The sequence below is a fragment of the Melopsittacus undulatus genome, chromosome 4 (genome assembly GCF_012275295.1).
Source record: "Melopsittacus undulatus isolate bMelUnd1 chromosome 4, bMelUnd1.mat.Z, whole genome shotgun sequence".
NCBI classification, from domain to species: domain Eukaryota; kingdom Metazoa; phylum Chordata; class Aves; order Psittaciformes; family Psittaculidae; genus Melopsittacus; species Melopsittacus undulatus.
The window spans coordinates 52,192,106-52,199,681 of NC_047530.1; the positions used below are offsets into that span (position 1 = coordinate 52,192,106).

A 7,576-nucleotide genomic window follows, 5' to 3' on the forward strand; every position below is an offset into this window, starting at 1 on the left:
CCATTCAAATTGCAATTACACTATTAATATAGATGGTATCGTAGTTCAGTGGTGGCCCGTTCCTAAAGGGAAAGGATGGTATTGGTTATGTGGAGAAAATGCTTATAAAACTTTACCCCCAACTGGAAGGGGGCATGCACCTTAGGTGCTATAATACCCAATTTTACTATTATCAACAGGTATCCTTCCGGAACCTGGATTAGAAGTTTTGTTAAACAGATTAAGCAAAGGTTTAACCCTATTATTGAACGGCACACTGCATTTCATAGTTTTGTGAGAGGGCTAATTCCATCTTTGGGAGTAAGTGAATTAGAGAAAGCAATTGTAAATATCTCAGCAACCATAGAGGAAATGGAAAGTAAAGATATTGATATAATGCAGGCAGAACAACAAAACATAACGAGCCTATCTAAAGTGGTATAAAACCAAATGGCTCCAGACATGTTATTGGCATCAGAAGGAGGAGTTTGTTCCATCATCAATGAAAGCTGTTGTTCCTACATAGACCAAAGTGGCAGAATTGAAACATATCTGGAGGAAATTTGGAAACAAACTAAGATATTTCAAGGGACGGCCATGGATGACACCTCCTATGGTTTCGAAGAAATATGGAAAAACTACATGGTTACCTAATCTCTCCTGGTTGAGGCAACTGATTGCAAGAATATGGATGTTAATTATTTTAATATTGTTTACTTGTGGTATGATACAATGTTCCCTCTGGTGTTGTAAACTATCTATGATAAATTATGAAGATTGAAAAAGGAATGAAATTAGGCACCGAGTAGAAATGGGAAATTATTTCAAAGGACTTTTGATGGTAATGGTAATATATAAGATGTTGCAAAAGAATTTGCAAAAGGACAGAAAAAGGGGGGAATTGAAACAAGGGGAACAGAAAATCACAAAATGGAATTTATAAACCTTTAGAATTAGTTTTAAGCAATGCTAAGTTCAATGACTTTGTAACAGTAGCAGTGGAAAATTACTGAGGTGCATAATACATAGAAAAAATAGAGTACAGCTAGAGAACATACTGGCACAAGATAAATTGTTATAGTTGATGTGGTCTTAAGAAAAACAGTCTAGAAAAACAGGACACAGGGATAAGGAGTATCTGGGAATAGCAGGTGTCCAGGATAGGCTGTGGGTAAACTAACTGATAAGTAGGAGGATAGGGGGATTATTATGTCTCTGGTGCTAGTGAACCAATTAAACTGGTATGAGCATCTACTGCGCGTGCTTCAAAGGCTGCCAGAAGTGATGAAGATTGTTGGAAGAAGTAAACGACCCTCAGAGACCACCACCACAGTTCTGTACGCATGCGGGGAGCTTTCTGGAAAATGATGTAATCCATACGTAGCCTCATGAATATGTATGTATGCCCAGGGACTATATAAGGATGGCTTGTGTAGTAATAGAGAGACACACGTTAGGAGGAGTTATCCCCCGTGTCTCCCGGCGCCGCAATAAAGAATACCTGCTTGTCAGCTTGAAAACTTTGTTGGCAAGTTTGTTCCTGGAGTTTTCTCCGAATCACTTGCAGGGGTATTTTCCAGTATTTACACTCTCCATTCTTACTTGTCCCCAGGGCCTGAATTTGCATGGTGAAGAGGACTGGCAGAAGCAGGATCAATGTCCCCAGCCAAGTGCTGAAGAAACAGTGCTCTGTGTTTTCCAAGTTAACACCTTTTATCCTCAAGGGGAGCGATCAAGAGCAAAGTTACTGTACAGCCCTTTCAGAGATCTTTTGCAAGAAGAGTGGGCAGTACCAGAAAGAAATCATAGGACTGTAGAACAGGTTGGAAGGGACCTTAATGATCATCCAGTTCCAACCCCCCTGCCATGGAAGCACGGAACCTCTCTGAAAAACATCGGTTCTGGCAGAATTGGGGTATTTATATTTACAAGTGAATCCTTGCTTTGCAGTAGGGTAACAAATCTGTGAATAGGTATCATACATAGAATCGTAGAATAGTTAAGGTTGATACATGTTCCTCCTCCCAGTTTTGCTCTGCAATGAGAGAGGCCAAAGGAGACCAATGTACAGTGAAAATACCCTTGAAATAATGGCTGGCTAACAGAGAACCTTGCTCCCTAAAGCAAGGTATGTGCAATAAAAATAATGTCACCTTTTCTTTCTCTCCTTCTCTGCTCTTGCTATGTTAAATAGTACTGCTCTGGAAGTATTGGAACAAGATCAGCTATGTACATATACAATGGAGTATGTACAACAGAGGAAGGAAACTCTATCTGAAGAAAAGTCTCTTACATTTTCATCAAACATGGAACATTTGTCATGTTCTGATTTGAACATTTCATGTGGTGGAATCTTCATTTTTTCCAGTTTTGCTGCCTGTAATATAAAACATGCATTAATATCAGTTAATTACTGACAAACTGTCACATATTGTAGACTACAGTTTGCAAATAAAAACCCCATTTTATTCATAATTTTTAATCATGTGAAAAGAAACTTTCAGATTTTCAGTGAGAAACAGCTCACTAAGTTTTAGCTGTGCTTGTCTGGGGGACAAAGTGTGTTTTAAATCTGTAGAGAAATCTGCTGCATAAAATAGATGTATTGCAGGAACTCAAAGTAACTTGCTTATATAATCTGAAAGTTGCATTTGATTTTTGCTAATTTGGTTCCTTTGTGTTTTAGGTGCCAATACAAAGTGAGTAATTGTTATGGGTAAAGAGTATTCAGCCTTTCATTCACTGCAAAGGTAATGAATTTTATCAAGTTTCCTGCTGACAAGCACAGGTTTCTGTGCAGGTCACAGCACAACTAAGATCCAAGTAATTGCATTGAAAATAAACTGAACTTAAACTTATCTGTAAACAAGCACACCTCAAAAGCCTTTCCAAGTAATTTATGCCCAAAGCAAGGGAATCACCTTGAAAACTACTTGCAATTTTTGGGTGATAAATACTATTTATCTGGTTTTCTCTCTGGATGTGGCGCTCAAAATGTTTACTTCCTCTTTTAACACAGGAGCACACTTCCTGTGCTGTTAGAGTCATCAGCATGGCAAATAATCTTACAAGTTCATCTTCTCTGGCTGTGTACTCATTCAAAGCCTAAAACCTCTCAGCTATCTCAATTCCAGTGGTAGAGATAAAATGTATTTTTACAAACCACTGCATTTCAGAGTTTAATCATATGGAATAATTGGATTCTTAAAGAGAAAACAGATTTTTTTCACACGTACCTAAAATACTGGAAAGAGAAGAAAATAATAAATGACACAAGCAAAATGTCCTCCAAGAGGCATGAAAGATACTACTTTGGCAATTAAGTAATACTGTCTATGGACTGAAATAAGTGCAACATGTTCTTCTAAGAAGCTTTTGCAGCCTTCAGTTGTGTTTTCAAAGATGGCCTCTCTATAATAGGAGCTGAAAATTCAAACCTGAACTGCAAGCCAAAGGTATCCTGAGCAGGAAATCGCAGAAAAAAAAAACCAATAAAAATAAATGGGGGCCCAGTTAAGGCCAGGCAGAGAGCGTGTGTTCTAATGTAATCTGTCCTGCATGTGACTTGCTGTTAACACTTTTCTTCAAAACCAGATTAATAGGATCTGAAGACTTACTTCCTGCTGTTGTTTTTTCCTGGCCGCTTCTTCTTTCTTCCTTTTTTTCTCTTCTTCAACCTACAAGAGGCAATGTTAATGAGTAAGAGGTAACTATTTAATTTGGTTGATTTCTCAAATCCCAGCCAACTAGCTCTCTTGGATATCTAATTACAGGCAGAACTGGCAGCGTGACCTGCAGCAAAAACACCATGCCTTATAATTAGAATTGTCTGATGCTTCCCACTGAACGACTTTGATTTCATTTGCTTTTATTCACAGTTAAACCATTTTTAACTGTCCAGAATGCATTTTGCATGCAAAGTGTATACATATAAAAGACTATATACAAAGCCTGCAAACGAAATGGTCCTGCCATTTCACAGGGAAACATGTTTTGGAAATTACTCTAAAGAAAGACCATATTTTGCTGATATTTTAAGCTTTTGACTCAAACTGTGAAGACATTACAGTTTCTCAAGAAGCAGTTGTATCCCTTAATGTTCCTAGGGAAACAACTATCCAAATTTAGCCAACTTACACAACTTAAAAAAAAAAAAAATCTCTTGCACTTGATAGGAGAGACCTATCGCTTCTCCAAGAGCTTTTCCAGTACTTAACATAATACTGTTTCCAGGGAAAATGTACTCTAGCTGCAGGTTACACCCAGCAGCTATATACAAACTGGTTTCAAATGTCTTTTTGATAAAAAATCTAGAATTGGCTGAAACTATATTTTACTTCTTCTTTGTCCAGAAAACATCTCCACAGACAGAGTCTTCTAACATTTCTAGTCAAGATGGAACTTTATAATTTGTGAAAACTGAAAACAGACATACAAAGTGTTAATTTTAAATGTTACAAAGACAAGTATTTATGCTAGGCAGTGCCAAAAAGAGGGTTTCTATACAGACCTTGTGAATGGGAATTAAAATTCACAATCTTTATCTAGTAATAAGTAAATTCTTTCCCCCACACTAGGAATCTCTCACTTATCCATACTACATTAAATAAGATTTTTCCAGTGCATTTTGTTCTCGCAAATCAGATAAACACAGTCTAGTTCTATGGAAAATGTTAACTTCATTTTTACAGACAAAAGAAGTCCAAATCAGCTTCTGATTGGAATTGTTCTTCCAGAGAAGTCAGTATGTCTGTAATACTCAATATCCCTTAATTATATGAAAATCTTAAACAAAAAACCTTAGAGGTATTTATTAGGTCTCATATAAAATTTTCAAGAACCTACTGTTTTAAAAATTCTTTTCCTGAATACAGTCAAATTTTAGTATCAATTATATTATTTTCCTTGTTGCTAGCCTTAAGATTTCTCTTCCAAGTTATCCAAGAAATGTAAAAGTACCCATAGCTTACACATTACTTTAAATTTAAAAAACAGAATGCTTAAACTAATAACCTTTTTCTTTTCTTCTCGTTCTTTCAATAACGTGTCTTTATCCACTAATTTAACCACAGTTGGAAGTCCTAGAGAAGACAAAAAATAGGTAAATGGGTTTCCAATGCTTCAATAGTCAAAGATAAGTGTTTTACCCTATAATAGCTATTTTGGCTTTGCAAGCTGAATGCAAATACAGCTAACTACTCAAAAGTGACTAAGAAATTAGGTACTGTACAAAAAGATCAGAAAGATTGAAATGTACATTTTTATATTCTATACATATATTTTAATATACAGTTCTAGAATACATATTCATACATCAGAAATATAATATGCTGTAGCTTTGCAGTCCTTGAGTTTTTTTTGATTATTTCAGATTAGTCTCAACAGGTTGTTTTCCCACTTCTTACGAAAACAGAAAGACTACAGATAGCTACAAAGTTATAAGACCTAATTGGGTACCTTCATGATCTTCAAATCGAACACCAAGTTCAGGAAGGATGTCATCTCGAAGAGCATCACTCAACTGCAGCACTTCAGTTACTGCAGAGCATGAAAAATACTTTTAGTGAAACAGATTTGGTGAAAGTATACTTCGATCATGCTACATAGTTATTTAAATGCAATTAAGAAAGTGCTACTCTCACACAGGCCAGAGAAAGGTCCCCTATTTTAAGGTGATAGGCCTTTTAAGTAAGTTCTGCCTTCTTTCAGCTACACAGAGAACAAGCATGTTTCTTTGCAGGGACTTGAAATTCCTAAATTTCTTCCAAGATTGAAAGACCTCATTGTTCCTCAAGGGGAACAGAAAGAAAATCCAAGGCAAATCAGAAATGATGCAACAATTCTGCCATATTCCTGAGTCATATACCCTATAGCACAAGGGTATACGACTCAGGAAGATGCTAACGGTTGCTGTAGGATTTCCAAAAAGAAGCGTTAAGAGCCCTATTTTAGAAAAGTCACAAATGTGAGATAACAAGATTTAGTGACCCCACTAAACATGAATGAGTTATTTCACACCATCCTTCTGCTTATCAGTTAGTTTAGAGACAGAGCCTCCCAACCATCTGCTAGCTTGGGATAGTCCTTGTCTGCCCGTCCTGCTATAAATTTTGCAGGAAGGTCACACTGTTTCAAATCTATGCTAGTTATCAGAATAATTACAGATAGGGCTGGTTTTAGTGAGTTGTGTGATCACTGGGGCGTCCAACTGTGCCAAAGGTGAAAAGTACACTGTGAGGAAGACTGCTTACTTCATCTGAGGAAGACTCCTTACTTCGTCTGAGGAAGACTCCTTACTTCATCAGGACGACCACCAGAGGGGGCTGCGCAAGCGCAGAAGAGTCTGATGCCGTAATGGATTGATGGGGCAATCCCTGATGCATATGTATTAGTGATGTAACAACCTATGTTGAATATGCATTAACTGTGAAACTTTTAAGGTATAAATTGTGAACACGATGTGACAAAGGGGAAGCCAGATTTGGGCGAGTGCCCCTGGTTTCCCAGCGCTGCAATAAAGCACCTCATATAACCATTCTGGTGGTTATGTGTGTATTCTTACGCTAACACATCCAGTATATAAATCTGTGGTGACCATTAAAACGTGTGCACAGGACCCGGTAAGAAAACTTTGGGCCTGTCTGTGGGTATTACCAGGTGGTCAGGACCAGAGAGGTGAATGGTGTGTGAGTGAGACGTACCACAGATACGAAGCGAGTACGGAGTCCTTTTAACTGCTACTCTGATATCCCACGAGGGACTCAGCCAGTAACCGGACACCCATGAAAGGTGTGTGTTCTGAACCTCTCTCTGGAATGCGGACTTCTGGTAGTAAGGGGTCCTGGGGAAAGAAACACCCAATACCGTCTAATATCCCCTCAGACAGTCCTTTGGGGGCTATGTTAGACAATTGGGAAAATAACTCAGTACTAATCCATAGACAGGGCAACTATGGTTCAATACTGTATGTTTATATGGACAAAGGGACCCATCAGGCCAGATAATTTGTTCAGGCCACAATACAGGTCATATGAGGACTGGTTATGTCAAGCATTAAACCTATTTGCCAATAATAAGAAGCCGTTTAATCAGGAAGAAAGTAATTATGCAGCCTGTTGGGTGGGGTCTTGAGATATATTTCGGGTACTTAAACTTATGGAAAAGAAAACAAAAGAAACCAAAGGGGGACCAGTGGGACCCCCTGGAACATTTACCCATTAACCCCAGAGGAGACCAAAACCCCACGAATCCTGTAGGAGCAGGAATGGACACTGATCAGCAAAATTTAGGAGCAGGAGGGGCAGGGGCAGCTCTAACTTACTCACCCCTGCCCCCCTATGAAGCCTCCTTAACTTGGCCAAATCTCTCAGCCCTAGACCTAGCAGACTGCTCAGGGTCAAGTCCAGGGATGCAAACACTGGTGCTGACAAGCAAGGGAAGTGAGAGATGAAGCATTTCAATATTCGCTGCGGGAGGTCCCGATGGGGGGACCCTAGGGGGGAGTTGGTTATGTAAATGTCCCTCTTATTAGTGCTGAAATTAGGGAGTTTAAAAAGGATGTGGTAAAGCTTTTAGGTGACCCCTTAAGACTAGCGGA

General features: G+C 38.5%; 1 long non-coding RNA gene across 1 annotated transcript; it reads right to left on the reverse strand.

Moving 5' to 3' along the window:
- Positions 1-2,292: 2,292 nt before the first annotated feature.
- On the reverse strand, positions 2,293-5,876 carry LOC117435982 (uncharacterized). The gene is made up of 4 exons (XR_004549529.1): positions 5,437-5,876; positions 4,993-5,060; positions 3,597-3,656; positions 2,293-2,356 (listed from the first exon to the last, which is right to left on the reverse strand). It is a non-coding gene; the product is annotated as an uncharacterized lncRNA (long non-coding RNA).
- Positions 5,877-7,576: the final 1,700 nt, after the last annotated feature.